The 25,493-nt window shown below is 39.9% G+C and overlaps 1 long non-coding RNA gene across 2 annotated transcripts; it reads left to right on the plus strand.

Annotated features, from left to right (window-relative positions):
• Positions 1–1,033: 1,033 nt before the first annotated feature.
• LOC137468384 (uncharacterized) lies at positions 1,034–25,493 on the plus strand. 2 transcript variants are annotated; one of them, XR_010995906.1, is made up of 5 exons: positions 1,034–1,125; positions 2,961–3,073; positions 17,277–17,432; positions 17,642–18,004; positions 25,321–25,493. It is a non-coding gene; the product is annotated as an uncharacterized lncRNA (long non-coding RNA). The 2 variants fall into 2 exon arrangements; XR_010995907.1 differs by having other exon boundaries at positions 1,052–1,125; positions 2,958–3,073.

A 25,493-nucleotide genomic window follows, 5' to 3' on the forward strand; every position in this document is an offset into this window, starting at 1 on the left:
ATAATTGAATATGGTAACTTTTGTGTTCAATTGAAGAACTGCTGGGAAGAGGAAAAACAAGTAATTATAAAAACAGAAAAGGATTAAGGAGATTTTTTTTTTCCTGCTGGGTACAAGCACCTGGATGGCAGAGAGCCTAGAATTGGATTACCTTTGAATTTTCCAAATTGTTTTCTTGAGAGGAACTTTTTTGACCCATATGAATCAGAGAGAAAGCTTCTTAGAGTTGAGGAATACTAATTTATAAGAAACCTTTCCTCCTATATAGATGCTCAGGTATACACTGACCTCTCAATAATGCTTACTTTTTTTTTTTTAATCTCTTCCTGACTAGCACAATACATTGCACAGAAAAAAAAAAATTATAACCTTCAGCAAGGAATAAAATTGCAAGTCCTAGAAAAAATGCATTCCTTCCTTAAGTTTTAAGGTATCCTTTCAAAGCAACCATAAGTATTTAGAAATAAGTAAATAGCAAATTTCAAATTTAAAAAAAATGAGATTTTTCTCCCTGCCTTTGTTTATGATTTTACAGAAAAGGATAGTTTTCCTAGTGCCACATGTATTTTTTTTCAATTCTTTGTTGTATTTGACTGTTAATTTTTTTTCTATGTGGGTAAAATATTTGGTTATAAAAACCAGTTAAACTGATAAGCAGTCACAACAAACCACAGCAATTTTTTCCTCTTGTAGGAGGCTGAAGGATTGACAGCTGGAGAGATATTTTCCTGTGTCAGTATGTGCAGAGATGTTGAGCAATTTCTCTGGAGAGGATTGATGCTACTTATTTGTATCCCACAAGCAACCTCCCCTGCTACCTGGTGCAGCTGGCCAAGGCTGGAACTAGGCAAGCACTCATACGTCTTTTCCATTTGTTTCAAGCTCATTAGCATCCATTGAGCTGTGCTGTTCCAGCTTCAATATATCAACGTTTACACAACATTAAATGCTGTGCTGTTGAGGTAAAAGAAAACTAAGTCTCATTTGAAATACAAACATGTAATGAAATGCAGCCTGTTGCCCCCCCACTTCAGATCCCAGGGACTGATGACAGCATCTTAGTAAAACCCCAGGCATGCTGTGAAACTCTGACTTCTTTGCTAACCTGTATCTGTGGAACTACAGGTATTTAGAAGCAGCTGTTACCTCCTGCAAAAGGTTCTTGCTGTAGCACCATAAAAGAACTGTTGAAGCTTTTAATCTGGGAGCTCCTAGCCTGGGAAGCTGAGTTTGTGAGGCACAGCTGTTGTACAGCCCCCCCAGCAGTGCTGAAAGGCATGGTGGGAGTGAGGTAAGAGCAGACAAAGCCACACAGGCTGGGATGCCTCTGCCTGGGCAGCCCCAGAGCAGGAGCTCAGAGCCTCTTTAACCCCATCCTCCCGGGCAGAGCACGGTGGTCCCTCCGCAGGTACCGCCCCAAGAGGGGTTTGCAGCAGGGAGGCTCTGGGGCACCAGCAGGGCTTCTGGCCTCCCTGGGAAGGAAGGACTGGCTGGAAAGGCCTTAAGTTCATACCTGATGCTGCTGTGGGCTGTCACTCAGAGAGCAGAGAATTTGTCAGTAAAGCCACAGAGGGACCAAGCAGAAGTATTTGGAAGAAAAAGATTCTTGAATAGCCTGGGCTGCAATTGAAGCCAGAAACCATGCAGGGATAACTTGCCTTCACATTACAGAACTCTAACCCCAAAGCCCTGGGATAAAAAAGATGTTATTTAAATGAAGGAGTAGTATACAGCATGCACTGATTTTGGAGGGAAGTTATTTATTCAGCATTTCAGCATGCTGGGAATTTTGGTTCAGCAGGGAGAGGCTTGTGCTGGGCTTCTGAAATGCTCCCCAGACTTTACATGGAGGATCATCTCAAGAAAAATTAGCTCTTGTGCCTGTTCATCTGGAAAGGCAAGGGGTCCATACGGACACTGCAGGTGTAGGTAGAGGGCAACTGCTGTGTGAGAGAAAGCATAAGCAGAGTGACTGATGAGAAAGACATGACTAGTCTTTGTGTTGATAAATGCAAAGCGCTCCCTATTATAAGAGTTTTGTGGGTTTTGTCTAGGCTTGTTCTGTTTGGACTGTTTTTTCATGAATAAAACACATATAGGAAATGTTTAAATGTTTAAATATTTAAATGATTTTTTTTTCTCCATACTTGCTCTTTGTGAACAGCAATTAAATTTCCTGGCAGGAATGCAAGTGATAAATATGAATTGCATTTTGCATGGTATTTATAGAAAAATAATTTTAATGTTTGTATTCACTGAATTAAAGGTTCTTTTAATAGTCAGTCATGTCCCCTCAGAAAGAAGAGACTGCAGCTTGTGACTTATCATTTGATTTTTGGAAAGTGCGAAGCATAGGCAGCAAGTGAACAGCAGATAAAAAATTAGTGCTGAGATTCTACTAATGACTATATTAAATATTATTATTTTTCTTCATAAACAGAAGGGAAAAATAATCAAGAACATTTGTTATTAAATGTTTTATAGCAATATTTTTCTTTTGATGGAAAGCTCATTCTAAGATATGTGCACTTATGCATTAGTTAACAACACATACCTGCTATGGGGCAGCTCATAGGACAAAACCTGAACGTTTGTCATGCAAATAATTAACTATTTCAGTGTCACATGGACAGGGTATACATGACATGCAGCATTACAATAGCAAGAAATATTGCAGAAGATTTACTGTAAGGGGAAAAAAGGGCTTTAACATGAACCAGTAATTTCTTCACTTAATCCAGGAATAACGATAAAAGGAGAAGAGAAAAATAGAGTTAACTCTTCCCCAGGGTGTTTGAATGAGGAAAGTGCTGAACTGTGAATCAGAATTGAATAGACAGAAACATTAGCTCCTTTCAAAAGGATGTTTGTCTTACAGAGATCAGATATTGTAATAGCACAGTACTGGCTCCTTGCCTATGCTTTGCAGCATGCAAATGAGTATTTTCCTTTCTCAGCAGCTCTACAGTAAAACCCACCATGAAACACAGAAATATACTGAAGAACTCTGTGAAATGACCACCAATTCTGCTGTCAAACACCAGAAACTGATGCTTGATTGGCAAAGCTGCAGGTAAGGGCCCTGTGTTCCAGACTCCCTGTCAGTGGAAACACAAGCAATAAATACCTCTGAAAACGGTACTCAAAAAGGCACATTATCAAAGGTGACTCATGATGCAGGCAGGTGCCAGACAACTATTAAAAAAAAAAAATCTACCTGCTATTGATTTGAGGTGCACAAGAACATGTTTTCATGGTGGATTGCAGAGGAGAGTTACCCCGAGTTCTGAAGGAGCTCTAGTTTGTCATGCTGAACGCCAGGATATCTCAGCCCACAACAAGCTCTGCTCTGCCACATGTAGACCCTTGCAAGCCTGAGATATTTTGATAATGAGATTTTACTGCAAAATGTACTGAACAAACTGGGGATGCTCTTCTGCAGCTGCACCAGCTAAGAATATTTAAAACATCAGAACCACTGAAAGCTGTTTTTCAGCTGGGTCTCCCAATTTGAAAGACCAACATAAAGCTGGCCAATCTCAGGACACAAAAAATGCTTTTTCAGTTTATTAACTTTGTCAAGACTGAAGTCACCACTACAGATTGTGCCACTGGCTAGTTTGGGTATTAAGGTGGAAGGAAGGACATCAAAGAGGAGGGAGACAAATGTGTTATTGCCAATTTAACCATGTATCTGATTCCCTAATACAATCTTTCATGCTTGTGCTGTAATTGCCTGCAGCTCTCTTGATTTCATCAACATCAGTCTTTTGCTTATGTTTGAGGTCTGCAGCTTCTGAGAGGCACATTAACTTATTTTTCATAAGCTACTTCTAGCATATTTCCTCTCCACTGTCCTGTTAACATCTCACAGAGTCATTCAGAGTGGAAGGGACTTCTGGAAGTCTCTCTTTCAACCTTCTGCTCAAAGCAGAGCCAACACTTAACACATTGCCAGATCACCTTCTGCCAAGGTGGTCAGTCTCTGGCCTTTTTCAAGAGAGCACCATTTGTCATAATCCTTTACTTTCAGCTATGGGTCACCATCTCAAAGACCACCGCTGTTTTCCTGTCCAACAAGAGCTCAGTGCCCCATGTCTGAGGGCACCCATCCTTCCACAAAAACAGGACAATGGTCTAGTGTGAGATGATTGCCATAATCACTTACACTACTCTTAGCTAAACTGGAGCAGCTGACTGAACCAAAGGATTCCATAATCCCAATGTCTCACCCTTTAAAATGAATATAAGATTTACAGTAGATTCAAACACAGCATAACTCAGATTAGCAGTGAGCTGCTTGCCATTCCCATCTGTACCTTTCCGGTGAAGTATCACTTACAGACTTGATCACAGAACAATTTTATGCATTTGCCTTTTTGGAGACTGTACCACAGAATGCAAATATTTCAAGGACAGAAATGGTTTCAATGTTTATTCAACATGAACGTGTAGGAAAAGAGAAAATAGCAGGCATGAGATATTTAGGGCAGCCACTGTGAATTCACTGTAGGTCTGGGAAGACTGTCAATACTGAGGGCTTGTGGCAAAATGCTATGAAAATACAGGAACAAAATCAATTTTAGCCAGATTTTTTCCCTCCCAGTACACATGACAAAATTATTTACAAGTAGCTTATTTAAATCTAGCCAGAAGTCAGCTATTTCAGTGGCCTATTGAGCAGAAGAGATCCCCTGTGAGTCAAGGAAGGTCACAGATTCAGCTTTATCATCCAGATAATCTCTCTGACAGAATATTTGTAACACTTGCTCTACCTTGCCTTTGTTTCAAAGCGGATGGCTTGTGAGAGTGGGTTTTGCTGCCATTTTTTGTTGGCATTGGCTAGAACTTGCTGTATCCTGACACAACCTTTCACATAATGATGATGAGCATAGTGTGAAAAGAAAACAAACCAAGAGAGAACAACACATCTTATCTAGAAGCAAAAGAAGTCACTAAGACCACCCTTTCAGGAGCCCTCATTTAACCTAAAGCTAAAAACTGCTTTAAACACCACCCACACTGCAGTCATAGATTTCCTGCTCGGCACCTCTTCATAATCTCAGTGCAAACTGCTGCAAAAGCCGGCAAGCTAATAGCTGATCTGGCTCAGTGCCAGTCTGATTTTGACTGTCCCCTTTAGAAGTCGAGGGCATCTCTGCATTGGCAAGTAGCACAGTGTGATTGGAGTGGATCTGTACAGTGAAATGGTGGGTGCACAGCAGCTGAGGGCCAACTTGTACACATTTTAGGGATATTACTTCAGACTATCTCTGGTCTGTCATCCCTACACAGGATGCTGAGTGGACTCCATCTTCTTGGTTCAACAAAGGGACATGCAGTTTGTATGCTCCAAGACCACTTCATTCACGCTGAGAATGCAAGTAGAGTATACAGAACAGAATATTTGCTTCCTGGGTACAGTCCTGATCTGAACTAAACTGCTAATGCAAACGCATCTTGGGATCACGTAGGAGGGGTCTTGGTCCAGGGAAATCCTTTGTGTAGGAAGAGGTTCTGTCTGTGGAGTTAATAAGCATCATTAGCTGCTCACATTGTCTGTACACGATTAAACACAAAACTGGTAAGTTTGATGAACCATTATGAGAGCTAGTAAATTATTTTCCCCTCTTTATTGGAAAAGGTAGGACTTTAATGTTACAAAGACAAAGATATTCAAATAGGGAAATGTCTGTCTTTTTTATAATTTGAAAGTTTAACAATGAGCAGTACAAATCGCTGATTTTGGAGTCCTTTACATTATTAGCCTATTCTGTCAAGTTTTGATATGAATTGGCTCCAAAAGTGTATTTTTTTGTCCCAGGCCATCACTGCCAGATGTCGTCTGCATCTTCCAGGCATGTCCAAGGTGGCACACCTGGTCTTATGATGCTTTGTGAGTCAGGAGTGATGCTCTGGGGACAGCACTGTGCAGCTAGCTGCATAGAGGAGATGATTACTGCTGCCAAATCACAGAAATCACAAACAATGTATTCCCGTAAGCAGATTCCTCTGGTTAAACTCCAGCAAGTGCATTACATAGGGAGCTTGATGGGCATTCAGAGAAGAGTGTGTCAGAAACAGAATCAGAAGAACACCCCAATGTACAGGCATAACCCTCACTGTTGCAAGATTATGAGATATATTGCTTTCTTTAGAGTTTTTTTGTTGGGGTTTTTTGGTTTTTTGTTTGGTGTGATTTGATTTTTCTTGCTTCTCTCCATTCTGAATACAATGAAGCATAGTTGTTCATAGAGATAAACAGCTTTCACAGAGATGAAGACTCAGCCATATATACCAAGGAGCATATGTCTCATCAAGCTTTGTGGCTATACCACAAGCAGATAGGGGGCTGTATTACTGACTTTGGGGAATAGCTCAGTGCTCTGAAAAAAAAAACAGCCTACATCAGACTGAATTCTGCAGCAGATAATACAGAAGCTTGATGGCTATACAAGAATCCTTATTTAATTCACTCTGTATCCCTGGCACTCCTTGTCCAGATAATCAAACAACTGAGACTGTAATAACTGTGTCTGAATATTTCCTTTCTTTTTAAGCTTTCCAATTCCTTATGCCTGTTCAAGACTAGCCAGCTTTCTACATGTTTTAAGGGGAATGTGTATAATAGAGATTTCTTCCTCTTTCTCATGGCTCTATGGCAGAGCCTGCACAAGCTCTGCACACTCATTCCAAGCATCTTTTGTTCTGATGTAGTATGTTCAAAGAATTTCACTTGAAAAAAAATTAATTATCAGTTCTAAGCCTGCTGAGCATAATTTCAGTGCATATAAACTTTAAAAACAACAGCCATTGTACAGTCTTTGGGTCCGAATTTGCAAACACACTTTCTGAAGCCCCCCTGAAGTGTGAAGGGGCGTAGGGAAAGATGAACCTATCTTTCCATCAATTTATTCAGCAAATCCTCCTGCAGGAGTTCAGTTACTATGCTCCATTAAACTGCCAGTGGTTGCCTTGCTTTACATAGTAGCCCAGCAGTCCTCAAAGGCAAAGTATCCAGAGGCTCTGGAAGACCAGGAGCAGCAGCATTGCCCCGAGAAGGTCCCGTGTGCGTGGAGCTGAAGCTGCCATCCCTCTGCTGCTCTGAGACTGTATTGGTTTGTATTCCATCGGCATATTCCAGGCTTGGTGTTTGTCTTCTTGTCTTTGGAGTAGGGAAGGTGGGGAAAGGGAAATATTTGTGAATGTGGTTCTTTATTTGCAATCTATTTTGTGTCTCTTTATTCTTTCTTTCTGAAGTCTGCCCAGTTTCTGCATTCAGCTGCTGCATCGAGAACAAGGGAGCAAGCTGGCCCCACAGCAGTGGCCCATCTGCCTTGGGGTTCATGGAGGGGAGGAAGGGCAGAGTTTTGTTCATAAAGAAACTATTCAGAATTCTGGAATTTATTTTAATATGCTCCAGAATATACTAGCTTTTTAATTGGTGACCTACAAAGACAGGGTGCCTATTCAAAAAAAATTCTAGCATAGATTTAAAACTTAAGAGTAATGCAAAGCAAACAATGCAGAAGGAATAGATACAAAAATCTGACAATCATATTGTTAATGAAAATCTACAGATGTCTTTGGGATTATCTTATTTTGTGGCATTTGTGGAAAATTAAATAGAGGCAAAACAAGTTAAATAATTCACAAACAACCTACATTACTGAAAGATCCAGAGAAAATTGTTTCAGCTGCGATCCAGTTCAATGGGAAGAGTCAATTCTATTGAAGTAGAAAGGGACCAGATGAGTCCAAACCTTTACAATTCTTGAAGATTTGGATTATGCAAAACTTAACTCTCCTGACACACTGTTATTCATTAAATTCTAGCTTTACATCCAAAAATATGAAAAAACACCAAAGATTCGAAAAGAGAAAACAAACAATAAGAACAACATAAGAAAACTAAAATAAAACAAACAAAACAAAAAAAACTCCAACCTGAGCTGGAGCTGAAGAATTGTCCTTGGTGGAACTGGGAGCAGAATCCAGGCATACCACCTCCCAGCCCTCCTAAGTATTGGACAACCTCTTTTCTTTTAGCAAATAAATGCAGAGAGGCACTCTTTAAACAAACATCATATCCTATGCTATGACCCAATATACGTACAATACAGTAAAATCTTGAATAATTTATCAACAGTATGAGTTCATTATTCAAAGACAAGCATACCATGCAGTTTAGTGGGAACTTGCTTCATTACTTTCAGGATCTTTCAAATCCATTTGTGACATAAATACATGCTTACTAAAACATTCTTAAAACTTCTGAGAGAGTCAGCATTCTTTGCAGAAAGAAAATGCCTGATTCCTTTCTTCACTTTCTGAAGTTCACTGCAGTTTTATGGCATTTTCAATAAATTACCTAGAATGTCTGTGTTACTGCTTGTTGAAATGCTACTTAGATTAGTTTAATTCAAAGGTCAAACTATTTTCAGTGTTTAACTAAGTCATTTCAAAACATGCCTTACCATTAAGGGCACAGAGGTGTGAGTGTTCAAAACCATATTGCCCTTGCAAAGTATGCATATATTTAAATATTTATATTCCCATTAGCTGGAAATGGGAAGAACAGATGTATTAGCTTACTCACTGAATCACGGTGAAGATTCCCAACGGATTATCATAAACATCCATCGTGTTTAAAGCTGATGGAAGCGGGTGGCAACGTGCTGGGGCACGGCAGGCTGGGTTGGTGCCTCCCTTGCGGCACCCTCCACAAGCACACCTGCACACACAGCCCTCCTCGGTGTGTGCTGCCCGGCCTCACCCCTCCTGCTGCCTCTCCCAGGCTGCCTATGGAGCCACGGACACTGCTGCTGCCTCAGAGCTCCCAGAGGCAATGGGGGGACCAGGGGGGGTTCTGTGGCAGTGACGCTCCCACACGCCAATCCATGTCGATGCTGCTGACACGGGAGGATCAATGGGAAAATTGCACTCCCATGGTCTGGGCTGTAATGATTTAATGACAGCTTTTAAAGCTGTCGCGTAGCTTCACCTTGAAACAGGCCTTGAGATTAACCTTAACAAATATAGAAATGTATGTTGATGCAGACTGGATCATGTGTGATTCCAGCCTAATGTTAATGATGTGCCAGTGTCTGCTGGTGTAAGGAGGGATAGGCATAGTTGTGCTTTGTTTACATTGCCTTGGCTGGGATTCTTAGAATAGAATATAACTTTGGGAGTTGTAATGAAATAAAGCTTTCTTCTGCTTATGCAAAAAAAAATTTTTAAAAGTGACAGCAAGAGAAAGACTCTTTGTCAATTAAATATCACAGGACGAACAGTACAAACCAGTCCACTAAAACCAATGAGTGTATGTCTTAAGTTTTCCTCTGCCCACCTGAAGACCTCTGATTTTCAAGGGAGGATGCCATTAGTTTTTTAAAAGTATGCCTTTAAAAGGGTCTTACAGCTCCAGAACTTAAGCACCTTACCAAACACCTGTGAGAAACACAATTTCTTCATGTAAAGAAACGGTATTTTCTTACCAATCTACACTGCAATTTAAACACAATGGTGCTGAGACAGTTGCTGAAGGAATAACAATCTATTCCCCAGTGATCCTGCATGAAAAAAATTTTTCAGCTGTGAAAGTCTGATGACAGCTGAGCACTTCCAAGGGAGCACTCCTTCCTCTCTTCAGACACCAAGTGCCCTCACTCCAGGAGTGCAGCACTGGACACAGCTTCTTTCAGGGAAGGAGAAAGGACAGGTTGTACAGAGTGGCAGGCATGTGGGAAGCTGTGGGAAAGTGCACCAGACCTTACCCCCAGACTACAGTGGGTGACAGGAACTGCTGTCCAAGTAGATGAAGGAAGCAAAACGAGAGGGAAAAATGATGTCTCTGGTCATTAGGCTGCATACCAGATGTGTGGGTCTTTACCATCAAAGGCAGCCACCGTGGAAATGGATGTGCTGAAAGCAGTTAAATGGCATCCCCATTTCTAACAAGCCAGACCCACCTGCTCTCCCACAGCTCTCACCTTTGCTGACACAATTACAAAGAAATGCAATCTCTCCTAGTGAGGTGAAAAACTCCAGAATAGAAGTGCAGGTGGCTGGGTCGCAAACAATGCTGGTGTTGCTGCAGTGATGATTACCGAATCACTGTAAGGTTGGAAGGAACCACAGTTTAACATAGATCATTTCAGCTAAAGGCTAATGTCCAAGGCTAAGGACCTTTCATTGCAGGCCCCAAGAAGAGCAAGACAAGAGAAGACAGAATCACTTCTATGTGGTGGCTGCAGTGGATCGAGACACACTTGGGAAATCCACACAAAGGCTCCAGAGCTTCACTGTAAAAGCAAAGCTGATAACCTGGTGGGTTTTTACTGTACTGTGCCACTCATAGTTTCACACAGTGGAGAAGTGGAGACCATTATGTGTCTTTCCATTTAAAAAGTGCCAATGGAAGGTCCCAGAGTCTTAATTCTGAGGCTGAGCACATTCCACCACCAGCCTTGTTGAAATGCTGGTGTGTGCAGGATCTGTTACGTGACAACTGGACACTCTGGTCTATTAGCAAACTTGTGTTTGGGCCCTTCCTTTGGGATCACAAGATGAGGTAAACATCTCTACTTGTGCAAAAAGCAGACAGGATTTTTTTCCTAAGGTAAGCTTTGATTCTAGCTAAGCAGGCCTATAACAAGTGTAATTGCTGTTTTCTCAAGGGTGGTTTGAATACATGATCTAAGTGTTAAAAAACTCCAGGGTACTGAAAAACTCCAAGTGCAGTGTGGTATAAATATGGGGCTAGGCATAATTTCTGAATTCAGATCATAGTTCTGAAACTAATTTTATTTCTGGCAGTGAGCAAATCGTTAACAGACAACTTGTAGAGACATTTGTTCAAACAGAGCTACTGATATTCAGTATGTAGCTTGAGACATGTGGAGCTGTATTTTCAAAGTGAGTGTCATCCTGAAGGGTTAGCCACAGATGATCATTTTCTTTATACTCATCTAGATACAAGATACCACTACTTTGACTTCTGTCATCAGAAGCCACTTTTTTAAAAAGCAAGTTTTCATCTCAAGCCTTGCAAGTGTTTTTGGAGATATCCCACTAATTCCACAGGCTTCACAGCTGCTCAGACTGCATTAGTTTCCAAATGTCCAAAAGAGGAATAAAGATTTACATATCTAAAAGATTATTCAAGCAATATTTGTGGAATAGTTTGAGGGATGATGTGGGTAGTTTACCCCATATGACTTCTTCACGTGCACTTGAGTAGATAATTTGATCACTTACTTTCACTCTTATATTTTCTCCCAGTTGCATGTGATTTATCTGGATCTTTAATTACTCATTTTTCAGATTCTCTAATATTTTGTAGAGAAATCTTGCTATCTGCGCACACTATGAAAGACATGGCAGAAGGTATTCATGTACCATTAGACACTGAGGTTAAACTCATTACTCAGAAGAAATTAATGATATCATTTTAGTGATAACATGATACAAAATGAGATAGGTCCCAGAAGCCAACATTCAGCACTAGCAGTTTTCTCTCTGGGCTTCCCTGTTTTGAAATTCCAGCAAGAGGGGCACTGAGAGAGGGAAAAACTGATGTATTTTATTTGCTTTTCTCAGAGTATCTCTTCTGAACAAACCAGTGATTAAATAAATTAGCCTTTAACATGATACTTTCGTCTCACTACACTCTTAAAAGCATCTTGAGAATCATATACTGAACATTTGGGGCCAGATGTTCATCTGGCATGATTTGATGCACACACATTGAAACCACTAGAGCAATGATAATATATATATACACTAGAAGCTACAACAACTGGCCCTTAATAAAAGGTTGCATAAGTTATGTAACGGGTAATTCCAGTACAGGATTTGTTTTTAATACGATTGACTTTGTTGAGATGAACCTGACTATAACCTCAGAAAAGATGTAATGCTACTAAAAAAAAAAAAATAAAAGGACAAAGATCAACTAAACCCACAATAACAGTGCTCCTGGAACTCAAAACAAAATTAATTATTCCCTCACTCTTATGTCCAACATTTTTCCTTTTAAACTGGAAGAATGGACATATCTTATGAAGTGCAGACTTCTAATTCTCTCACTCAGGACTCTGAAACCACTAAAGAATAAGGCACCTGTAGATGTAATGCATCTCATTATAGAGATATGTTTGAGTCCAATTAATCGCATCATAAGAGAAGGGATAACCACTAAACTGAGGCAAGGTGAAGCCTCGTCCTGATTTCCATGGTTGCTCTAGGTTACAGTAGGGCCAACTCTTATTTTTACTCTACATCAGTTTCAGTCCACTGGGTGCAACGTGGTTTCTAAGGATAAGGTGTCAATACCATTGTGTAAAGCCAAATGCAGGCTTTGCTAAATAAATGAATACAGAGAACCATGCTGATAAGTTGCCAATTTGACTGTGCTGCTAGACAGGAGATTAACTACTACTTCACAGGAATTATTAAAAAATTAAAACTTCGCCTATCGTGTCAGTGCCTCAGGTCTGATGGCATTTCAATACAGAGAAGTCTCTAAGTAATCAGTAGGTCAAGTATGGTGGCAATAACGTAGGGCAATTATTAAATAGCATGTTAGTCAAATTCCGTTTGGAAAAAAATAAAAATATTATGAACCCTATTTAAGGGCATGAAAAGGGTGATTATTTTTCTACAAAGCAGCTAATCTAGACATGCTCTAGCTTCATTTGGTCTTGGCAACAATCCTCATAAACAGGACTCGCATCGTCTGACACCAGAGGCCTATGGTGCAGTTGGCTGTCTCTGCTGGTCACCCACTGCTTGCTGCCACAGCGGCTTCTAGGACGTGATTCATCTGACCTAATTCAGCTGGCTGCTTTACAGCTAAGATGAATAATGCCTAGAAGTGTCTGTTTCTTTCCATTTACTGTCTATCTGAGTTGCTTAGTGTGTGGTATTGCAGACTGGCAATACTTTTTGTACAAGAAAGAAGAATAGAAGCTAGATGAGAAACTCTGAACTTAAGACTTCAAGTAAAGGTCTGTGTCTGAGAGCCTCCCTTGAGGGTCTCTATTACAGAGTCATGAAAGCAATATATAGACTGGACTTTGGTGTTACACTGGTCTGCCAAGCTGCCAGTCCACTGCTACTGCTCCCCTGATGCAGTATTCCATAAAATTATATTTGCTGGTGTGACTGAATCTGGCCTTCCAGAGGTTTGGAAAGAAATTTTTTGAAGACAACCTTTTACATGCCAGAAAGTATAGGCTTGCCAGCAGTTATGTGAAAAACATGCTCTGGCAGTGTTCAGGCTCTTTTCTTAAAAACCCAACACTCCCCCATCCTTCCAACCCCCAACACATTAAGATCCACACACTCACTGTCTTTGGCCATAATTCAGGTAGACCATGATGTTGAATGTATTCAGCAAGAATCCTCTTCCCATTGTTTATCATAATTAAACCCCCTGTCAGAACTTTTCATACAATGTTTCTCACTTGCAATGTGGGCTCCCAAGCTCATCTCCAGTGCTGGCCATTCGTGAAATGAGCCAAGGTGTGGAAAAGACAGGAATTAGTAACTGGGGGCAGACTGGCAGTGTTGGAGCTTTGAGCATGTCCCAGGCTCACTGAAAAGAGTAGGCAGAGCTGGAGAAGAGAAGTGGTGGTGCTAATCTTGTATCTATGATCTGTTTGGAATTGCAATGTGTTTGTTTAACATTCAGCTTATGTTTGGCTTGTATGTATTGATGTTTGCATTAAATTGAGTAATTTTTCTGCACTTATGTTATATCAACAAAGCTATATAAAGCATTTAGGAGAATTCTTCATATGCTATTATTTATCATCTTAAAATCAGTAAACAGATTGGTAAAACAAGCAAACTGATTTTCAGGTGTGTTACAGAGCTGTAATAAGTGCTATTGCTGTACATGTTCCGTAGTTACTGGAAAATATAAAATCAGGAGAAAAATTTAAGTTGCATTTTTCCAACCTTGCACCTGCCAGATAATATCCTATGAGATAATCCCACGTGCAGAATTAGAAGGTGAATATGCATAGTGGAATCAATCGAGGACACGTAAGAGAAGAAGAGAGGAGTCTCAGTGCTTCTAGAAGTGTTTAACAGTATTTTCAGGTTTAGGAACTTGGATCTACAGAAGTCCCAGGTAATAATTAACTTAGACACATTCCTTACTGCCTTGAGCAAACAGAAACTGACACCCTAACGTAAGCAAGCTGGGACTGTGACCCAAGAAGTCATGTACCACCAGAAGATTTATATCCATCCCAATGTATTATGGCACAGAGTTGCCTCAGAAACTGGAAGAAAGAAATTATAACCAAGGTTAAGCAGCTCACAGATGATTTTCCAATGATTGACGGGTCAGGTCTGTTCAAAATAAAGCTGGGATCAGTCACAGTCTGTCTTTTCAGTGGTTTCTGGCTGCTCCCAGTGACTGAGCTGCTGGGGGACTCAAAACAGGTATCCAGATCCTTGTCACATAGGCTCACACCTTGTTGACTGCTGTGCATGGAGCCTAAGAATGGTCACGTTACATCAGCAGTGACAAGCAACATGCATCTTTTGAAAATGGCTAATGAACAACCCGGACAAACTATAACCACTTCACCCAAGCAGCAATTGGGCTAAAGGTGACACACAAAGAAATTATACTTTGGAATTTCAACAAACCATAATTAAAGATCACTTGATCCAGACATAGCAATACTCCACACTTATTGTTTATTATTGTACCTAATTTCTGTCAAGGATTTCTGATGAGCCGTGCATCATTCTTGTTTAGATGTTGGTATAATGACTCCTGTGGAAGTTTTAAAGAATTAAATATTTTCAAAACTCATGCATTTTTAGAGTGATGTAACTCAGCACTACCCTCCTGTCTTCTAGGAAAATGCATATTTCTATTTTGTAAATTAGAAGGAGCTTATAGCAACTGAGTTATCCACACAAGTGGTATCCTTTCAGCAGGACAGAACATTCCACAAGCAACATTAGGGAACAAAAAGAAAACCATATTTGAAAAAGGTGAAAAAGAGGAAAGGCTATAATGAGTAAAACAATTCCATTAATTAAATGACTTGTAAGGGGTTTTTTGAAAAGTTCCTTGGGCCAATTCACTTGCAACCAAAAAAAAATTAGTAACGGGAAAGAGAAACTTCACTTCCAAGTCAGTCTCCACTCCAAGGAAGGCAGATTTCAGTAACAGATTTGTTAATGGAGATATTTACTGTGTTGGAGGGCTGTGTAGGTGTCATATTTTGGCAGTCAGTTTGACAGGTCAGTCTACAAACCAGAATACAATTCGAAGTCAGATTGAAATCATCATTAGCAAAACATATTTTAGACAAGTATTTAACTTCTCTCTATATGCCTTTTAATGGAGTAGCTAATTTCTCAAGTCATTAATTTTAATGCCACTTTTACATCCTATGCCTTTTTTAGTGTAAAGGCAGTGTTGGAATTGCCACCCAATTTTCATGAGGGAGGTGGTCCTAAGTAGAAGTAATGGACTCACAGACCATTCTCACAACCATCTACAAGGTGACTGAGAGAGCAACAAGCACTCCTTCACCAAGGCATTGCTGGTGGTGCAGAGGTCACATACTGGCTGATTTAACTGGTCGGTGCTTCTTCTTCCACATGGCTTTTTGGTCACTGCCTCAGTCACAAATGGTGCTCCAAATGTGAGGATGCTTCATGGTAACAAAACATGGTGGAGTGTAAGAAATGCATTTCTCACTTTATCTCCTTCATCTCTTTCACATCCCACAGCAACCAAGAGACAATGTCAGCATTTTCTGTCATGCATCTGTATGTGGCAGCACCTTCTGTGGAGGAAGAAAGGGACCTTTCTTAGCACATTTGTCCTCCTTAATGCTCTAACCCCTCAGTAGAGCATTTTCATATTAGCTCAGTTGGGTTATCTACTATTTTTGGTAACCACACAAGCATGCACACAGTTGCTTTGCCACCTCCCACCAGCATTAGAAGCCCACTGCTGAACACCTCCTTCTCCCACTCATTCCTGCACTTGCCTGGGAAGCTATTTGGGCAAAGCAGCAGCTGAAACATAATCTTTTTTAATTACTAGCAGCTACATGTGCCAGTAAAGATGTATGACTGTAAACCTACGTGAGCACTGACCTCAGTGCTCTTTAGCCTAAGTAGAGCTCTCTTGCAGACCTCATCTATATAAATACTGGTTTTATATTCCCCCAAGCACAACAATGTTTTAGCTCTTTTTAACTGGAGATTCATGACTTTACAAGGACTTATCTGAATCACTGCCAATCACTCTGTTATACCCCAAAGTACGTCACTCTGTTTTCTGCTGATGTAGATGATTTTTCGAAAGCAGTTAGCATTTTGAGGAGCTTTAATGTGGGATGCAGGAAAGAAATCTCCCTTACAAAATTTTTGCAATGGTTTCATCCAAAAATCAATCCCCCAAAAATGGCTGACTGTGAAAATCTTAGCTGTGAGAGGTTTGGAATTACAGACTTTGCCGAGTATTTAAACTTTCTCTCTTCATTATTGTGAGAAAATATTATTAATTATTGTGGGGAGAAACCAATCTGAGACTATAAGTCTCCAGTCAAAATTGTATCCATGCTTGATCTCAGCATGTTCTTTTATTCCCTATATATTCAGTTTATGTGCAACCTAGTTTTCTCCACTGAAGGTTGTGAATAACAGATGTAACCTCATTGTCCTTACTGCCTTCAGTGAGCTATAATTGAACACTGCTTTTGGTATGCTCTCAACAGTGTTGCTTGTATACTGCAAGTCATGTAAGTACTAATATTGAATTTATTCCATCAAAAACTAGCCCCTAGGGGCAAAAACAAACCAGAAATAATTAAATTCATCTAGTAAACCACAGGCTCATTTGAATAACATTGCCTTCTCTTGATGCTGTGTGTACATACAGCATGCATAGATCATTACAGCCTGGCATCTGCTTGAACGCCTGTGAAACCAAGATTCTCCGTTTTGGCTTCACAAGCAATGAGTGCTTTGAGCAGGAGAGAGAAGAAATCTGAGTTTCTGTACGTTTTTCCCCAAGCAGTAATGCTATGTACACTAATCTGTCAAATTTTTCCATGCAACACTTTCTGTTTGAACTCCTTACAGATTGCACTAGTACCTTTTTCTTACTTCTAATCTGTCCGAGTGAAATGACAGTAGCCTCGTGTCAAACCAGTTATACATCTGATTGAAATCCATTCACATTTCACCTGCAACTCATTATTTTCTCATTTCTATGTTGTTTTCAGGATGAACCAGTTCACAGTTCACACTTTCTCTTGGAACACATTTATCTACTACATGCCTCAGATGTCCAAGGGCTGACCAACAATCTATGGGACTCCACTTAATATTTCTATTTAGCATGACATAGCTTCTTGCATGGATCTGGCCCATACAGTAAGGTAGGCAGAAGCCTGCAATCAAATTGCATTTTTCAAAGGTCTAGTGGAAGTTTGGGTCTGTATATAAAGATCAGTGATGAATGCCTCCTCTTCTATCTTCCTTCAGCTCTTGATATAGAAAAGTTTTTGCAGTCAGATAAGGAAAAATCAGCATGTACTTGAATGTTGCAAAGTGGGATGTTTTTATTTTTAAAATTTCTCTTTTTCAGCTGTTCTACTTTGTATTTTGCATACGAATAAAAATCACGAAGAGTTACATATCACAGCTTAAATATCAAAGATGACTGTCAAATAATTCAAACAGAAGGCTCTTTATTAAAGTCACTTTACTGAACAATTTTGTATTGGAAACCAAACAAGACGAAGGAGAATACTGAATCAAAGCAAACAGTCTTCTTCTTCAGTTGCACATCTGCACAAGTGCTTCAATACACAGCTGGATAACTAACTCCCAACTTTGGTGAATTTGAATTTGTTTCTCCACAAAATTGAAACATATACTCATCTGCCATTTCTCACAGAAGTAGAATATATAAAGACTTCTTCCAAGGAATTTCATCAAAAGACACCAAGTAAGTGATCAGCACCATTATTTTTATTCTGCTTTAAATTCTCCATATCAAAACAAGACAATGCAACTTTTCACTTACATGTCATTCAGCTTATTTCACATTTTCCATTAGGTTTTGTGTGCTTTCAATAGAGTGTGAATGCTGCCTTGGTGATATACTTCTTTGTTTCTCTGGGAGGTGATGGGAGTGCTGCATACAGCTACATGATGCTTCTAGTTGCAAGAAGCATAACAGGAAGAATGACAGCCACTTGTTTCTGGAGACCTGAAAGCATTTTTCATGACACTTGTATTGCATGAAAACACAATTAACAAATGTCACCAGCAATAATAAAGCTTTGCTAAGGATGTGGATATTCACCACCTTATCACAAATCAAAGAACAATCATCAAAGGAAGAGACACATTCTTATACATAACAGTAGTCTTATTTTATGGCACATCATTTGTATAGCTTTTTTTTTTAACAGCTGGTGAACAAATGACTTTACTATAATGTTGAATTTCTTTCATTAGCTGTATATACTTTTCCACAGAGTTCTGATCCAAAGTCAAATCAAAGTCAGTCAGCTTCAGTATACAAATTAGTATTCCTTTCTATGATAACCCAAGTTTTGACTGACCATGCTCCTGCTGATGCCAATGGCAAACCTGGGGTCTCATTTGGCTGTAAAGACAATGAACCAAAACCATTAGATGGCTAGAAATTTGGCAGAAGCTGAAATCCCAGAGCAGAGAACACTTCAGAAGTTAGAGCTACATTCATATTTTTTAAAACATATCTACATGCAATATGATGTCTCCAGTATGCAAAACACATCAGAGGAACCTGAGCTGCTTTTGTGGTGTGAAATAAATTTTGGATGGAAGAATGAAAATGCTCTCTAGTTTCCTAATGACAATTTTACAACTCACTCTGTGAAATCTTTTCTTGAGTCTTGTTTGCTAGAGCAAACTATATAAATTACAAGTGTATTATTCTAATGACATGGAATTGCTTAAAAACGGACAGAAAATTACTTATAAAACTTTTTGTCAACATCATCAGTTATCTTAAAACTTCAAATTGTTAAACTGAATTAGAAATATTTTCAGATAATCCAACTTACTTCTCCTTAGCTTTCCAGAGATGATTCAGAAATTAAGTGCACCCAAATCCAGCTCTGTATCTGCCCTGCACTGTCACAATCCAGGTTTCTCCCCAAGGCAGGGTGTTATTTCCATGAGTCCTCTTCATGGCAGCAGCTGAAAAAGAATGTGTTTGAACTCTCCTCCTTGATCTCCTGCTTGTTGCAGATCTGCTGTGTCAGGAAAGTAGTTTCCAATACAGGATACCTCTAAATTAACTTGTACACAGCCTGTGTATCTTCTTTGCCTAACCATAGTTCCATCTCCACTGCAAGCCAGCACATGGTTCTTCTGTATCCCTTATTTCTTATTAACACCTCTTTTCTTTTTCTGGTGCCGTCTATGTATTTTGGTGTCATGGTATCCGAATTTTATTTCTCTTCCTTCCATAAGTAACAGATATGCATGTTAGCCCTCCCAAGATTCTGTGTGAGAATGTAGTATCTCCTAATTTGCAGAACCAGGTGCATCCATACTGTAGAGCTGTTTGGCCAGCAAGCCTCTCAGCCTGCCCTCCAGCATGGTCAGAGGCACATACTTCAGGGTGCTGTGTGCTTGAATGTAGTAAGACAATTACCATGTACCCTTGGGCATCCAAACAGGATGTCTGCAAGCAATCTGCAATCTGCCAAGTTGATAAGATATGGGCTGGAAACAGAACTTGCTATGTTGACTGTTTATCATGAGATCATTCTTCCACAGAGAGGGATATTTCTTTCTTCACAGAAGATACTATCATCTCTACTGCTCCTTTTCTTCAAATCTGCAGGTTGTTAAGAGGTCCTGTGAGGAGATATAAATCCTCCTCAAAGCATCGGTGCCAAGATCTGTTGTGTGAGGAACTCTTCTGCTTGCTTCATGCGTGTCTAGTGTGGTGATTAAGTGGAGAGGTGTCCACAGGAAATGCTTACACTAAAACTTATGCTCATCAGAGTTGATGACAAAAATCTTATTAGTCATACTGAAATGCCAAGGGAGAAATTGTGAATTTTATAGGAAATATTCAAGGCTCCTTATCACTCCTACAGGAAAACCTTGCTATCTAAGACAGGATGAATGTTCAGTGACAACTGACTAGTGGCAGTAACACCCTAAAAGTCAGCCAGACACATAGACAATAAACAAAAACAAGCTGTTGGACTTCACTTTGCCTATTCCTTGTAGGCTTTATTTTCATCTAGATAAGTAGCGAGCCATACAACATCATCTGCAATACAAATGCTGCCTCCTCACAAGATCATCCCGGTGTCCAAAGTGGCAATCCCCTGTTAGAGTTCTTCTTTGTGACATTGGCCAATTCTGCTTCTCAGCTTCTGACTCTTCTTCCCATTCTTTATGCTATTCAGCTAAGGATTACTTACTAGTGACTAATGCCAAAGTACATAACAGCCAAAAAATTTCCTTTTAATGGCTTTGGTAGCTTGCATTGCTTCATTGGCTGTAAGTAGAGTTGATACATGATAAGCTTGGTAAAATTTTCTACAGAAACCACCTTCTGACAAAAATTGTCAGAACTGTCATTTGTCACTGAGCAGAAACTGAGGGCCAAAAGCATTTGCTTTCATTGCCAAAATAAAAAAAAGGGGGACATGTCCTCTTTTTATTTAAAAATTACACACTAGAATGGAACATTATTGTTTTTAGGCTAAAAACCAAAATACTTTGGATAAAGGCCAGAACTTTTCAGCTGAGAACTAGCTAATGCTTCATCACTGTGGTTAGCAGATGTGACTGGATCCACACAGAGAGTGAATTTGTTCCACAAAACTTGACATTTTTTCACAGTCACATTTCAAGCGGAAAAGAAACCCTTTGAAAATGTGGTAATAGATTAAAAGGAAATCATCTCTTCTTCACAGAGGAAAGTCAGGTATGCACATATGGAATGGAACTGGCAATACAGCTCTCATGGGTTTTCCCTGTTCATTCTCCTCCCTGCTGCACACAGTCTGTCAGTCTCACTGCAGGAGAGAGGGCTCAGACCTCTCAGATAATGGGCATGTGAAAAGCTGTCACTTCAAATCTTTCTTAAAAGTGTGTTAACCTTTATAAACTGCACCCCAACCTGATTGAGGAATACATTTGGTAAAGGTCCAAGACTCTGCAAAATATAGTCATTCCATGTGCTCAAGACACTTGCTTATTGAAAGGTTTCATCTGTGTGGCAATCTATAAAGAGATCAGAAATGCTTTCCACTTAACATGTCCTTCAAGGTAGGAGACAGAGGAGTTTTTAAAAATTCAGGAGGTGCTTAAATTTATAATCATCCAGTATGCCTTATCCTTGCACAGACTGAAATAAAAAATGATGTGTTTGTTTTCACCCCTGTCCCAGATTTTTTAAGCTGTGAGCATGCAATTCATTGGGGTTAACTTGCTATCAACATGTTAGTTACGGAGTCTTTCCTACAAAATTCCCTGGATGTCTCCTGGCTCCACACCTTAGAAAGTTCCAAACCTGCCCAAGCCCTATCCTGTCCCTGTGCAAGGGAAATCTGTCCCTGTGGCCCAGAAGCTTGTGCTGCATCCTGCTCACTGTTTGGCTAACAGAGGAGTAACATGGCACGGAGTGGCACGGCACAGCACAGCCACAGCAGGGAAGTCCAGCTGCAGCCCCATCTGAATGGCACCACTCTTGGAACATGCATCTGCTGCCATTTATTTAACCTTACTGCTTGGCAATAAAGTAAATTTTTTCCCCCTCCCTTCATCCTTTATTCTTCACCTCTCCACATGGCAAACAATAGCTTTTCTTTTAGCTGTAGTTTCACTCAGAAACAGTATGGAATTACTGTTCCCACGGGTCTGGGGTTGTGGATGTGGCTTGAGCCCTGTATTGCCAGGCTGGGAGAGCTCCATCACTGAGGGGGCAAAGCTCTGACCATAGCTGAGTTACCATTTGGTATTGCCAGTGACCAAAATGCACAGGATAGGTAGAAGTGAAGCCACATGGCTCACCAGAGGCTGATGTTCTTGCATGGCACCACACCCAGCAGCTGACATGTAGCTGTTACAAGTGCTGCAGTTTAAGAGACCATCAATCTGCCTGTTTTACCTGTGCCTGTTTAGCAACTAGCAACTCTGCTGGTACCAACAACTGCATAAGGGTAAAAATTTGGTAAAGGAGCATAAATATTAGCTTTCCTCTAAAAAAAAGTGATTTGTACCTGGGCAAAAGGGTCTACTGGAGTGTGTATGGGGTTTGTTATAGTAGATCCCTAAATCTCTCTCCTGCTACAAATTGCAGCAGCAGTGGGGTGTCAGGGGAGCTGCTGAGCTCGCTCTGGGGTGTGTTATCCCTCAGGAACACTGCCAGATGCTATGTGCTGGAGTGAAGAACGGGTCCCATCAAAGCTGTTTTCAGAGCTTGTTTGGAGTTTGACATGTTTCTCTATTGTCAAGAACTATACATGATGCTGCCCAACAGACCTTTCTTCCTTATCTCTTTCAAAAGCCTATACACACAGCTACAAGGTACTCACAAGTGAATCCCTCAGGTGTCTCAACCCTAGCAGATCCCCCATGGGATAAACTGATGCTGCACCACAGAGGTGGCAGAGGTTGTGAGTACAGCACAGTCGAGGCAGAGGAGCCAGCCTTGGTAATTGGAGGGACTGCAATCCCAATCCCAACAGTTTAGAAAGGCTGTTGAAAGATCCAGTTTATCACTTGGCAAAACATCCAGGGTTTGCCTAGCAACAAAATTCACACAGTCCAAACTGATGCTCACCAAGGTTTGACAGACTTAAAGCACAACCATCTTTGAAACACACTGTTTAAGCTTCTCATTTCTTTTTATTTCACTCTGGGAAATGGATGTAGAATAAGCCAGATCCCTCTCAAGTACTCCAAGTGCTGCTCTGTTAGTGGTGCAACTCAATGGCCAGCGAGGGAGCCCCCTCCTTCCCAGTGTGCTGTGAGGACAGCTGCATTACAGCTCAGCCTGTCAGCTCTACCACCCATGATTTATGGATTTCTATTGCCACCAGAATTAGCTGCTTTGTTTGCCCTCTTTAGACATTAAAAACTCATACATTTTTCTAATTGTATCATTTGAGCTTTAAACTTTTCACCACTATTTTAGAACTGCAGTCTTTTCCAGCATGTTAAACTACATCAAAGAAATATGTTTGCCGCTTCTTTCAAAAATTTTTAAATATTGATCGTTTTTAATGAGCTTCACTGTGAAGCACCCTTGTGACTCTTATCAAGGACACTCTGTAAATGTATGACTGTGATGATGTTGACCCAGCAAAAATGTTTTCAGTACTTTGAAACCTGTAGTTCTGACATGCTTTAGGAAAATAGGCAGAGTTTTTTACAAACTCTCTCTCTCATACAACATTCTGTAGTAGTAGTCTTCACCTGTTTTATTTTTTTAACTAAAGTCACAAGTTGAACCTGAAAGAGAAGGTTTGGAGTGGTTGAATTTTTTTTGTGTTGAAGATCTGGTATTTGGTTTGGGGTTTGGCAGGGGGCATGGTTTGTGTAGGACTTCAATCTTTTTGGTAATAGACCAAAGTAGTGCAATGTGCAATAATGGTTCTGGCATATTTTCAGTGATCATAGCAGAATTTATTTCACCTCTCAGTATGTAGGAATGTATTCCAGTGGGTAAGAAGTGCACATTATTTTAGGTTTGACTCAGTGCAAATATATATATTTAAAAAAGGAATATAACTAGATCAGCCCACACAAAACCATGAAGCCAGATGTCTTTTTTTTGCCTCAAATTCAAGTAGATCTTTTATAAACTGATGTGGAGAAAAAGCTGAAAGGGAAGATTTAATTATATGCTACAATCAAGAAGGCATTTTACATCCCAATTGGCAGAGTTCTTGCTGTGTATTTTAAGCAAGATGAAGATGACAGAAGAAAGCAGAGAAAAAACCCCAGTTTCTATACTAGTTCTCTGGTGCAAGGAACAGCTTGATCTTATTTATTGCATAGTTTTTGCAAGTTCTGATATTTAGAGCCTGTCCTGTAACATCCAGGAACAAACACTAAGGAATTTTAACTATATTAGCATGAATTTAAATTAATTTCCTGGAGTCATAGCCATGGCTCCTAGAGGGATATTAACATATATGCCATTTCTTTTGGCACTTAATGTCTCTCTGGTAGATTTTTCATAATTAATCTTCAGAAAAAATGAATAAGGATTAGAAGGGAGGGGAAATTCTTTCAGCATTCTCTTTATAACGTCATGCATCCAGAAACAAGTAGAATATTATAATTTTCCTTCTTAATTAATTTGCGTTGAGAACTGCCAGATTTATCTAACAGGTTTTTTTTAATATATCAAAACTGCTAAGTGTCAGGATCCAGAATTAATGCTCAACTTTCATAAAAATTGCATTTTGTGGGTATAGACATTTTGACTTCCCTCTCCTTCTAAACAGAAGACTGATCTTAATAATCAGTTCTTTCTGCCCCAGTAGATTTACACTATAAATTGAATATCCTATTCTTGGTTAGAAAATAGGATTCAGTAAGGAGCCTTTTTTGTAGAGCTGCCCTTAGGCAGTAGGTTTCACAGACTTTGGACAGTAGGTTTCTCACTAAGGCATTCTCTCCTCATTTCTTTATGCTTTTCTGAATGCAGAATGAGACATAAACATCATCATAACTATTAGCTTTGTGTATAAACAGATTGCAATATTGGGTACTAAAAATACTGAAGCATTTGCTTGCCACACCTAGTAACTGGTAATGTAAATACAAAACATTAAACTTGAGATTTCTAGTTTCGGTGAGAGCCTAGAGTAAAAAGGGTAATAGTGCTTTTGGGTAAAGGAATAATCTCTGAAGAGGGGAACTGTGAAAGTTTCCCAGCCTGTACTAGTAAATAGAACTGCACATCTATTGAATGTGATTAATGAAGTGTAACAATTACATAGTTACACACGGGAAGAGCAATCAAAATTACCATTGTTGACTTCACCAGAGTATCACTCCTGCAGTACCAAGTACCAGGTATTTGTTAACTGCTGGCAGGCATTTGAACTGACTTAAAAGGGCCAAGACAAACTGAACCATTAGAATCCAAATTTTCAGCCAGGATTCCTAATTCTATATTACTGCTAACTACCTAAGACTTTGCTTTATATGATTAATATGCAATCATAAATATTTCTCTAAATATAATTGCTGAAACGTGGAGTGACATTTTACTTGTCTTCCTGTAAGAGTTAAATCAGGTGGACTTTCAAGCACAAGACCTTGTTCTTCCTTGGGCTTCCCACTCACTGTCCCAGCCTTATTGTGCTGTTGGGGGATGCCAGACCTCGTAGTACAGCTGACTGAAGTCCCACTGCTAAATATTGCTAAGAGCTGATGTCCTCCTCAGAAATCTACCATCA

Source organism: Anomalospiza imberbis, chromosome 2 (assembly GCF_031753505.1).
Source record: "Anomalospiza imberbis isolate Cuckoo-Finch-1a 21T00152 chromosome 2, ASM3175350v1, whole genome shotgun sequence".
In the NCBI taxonomy this organism is placed as follows: Eukaryota; Metazoa; Chordata; class Aves; order Passeriformes; family Viduidae; genus Anomalospiza; species Anomalospiza imberbis.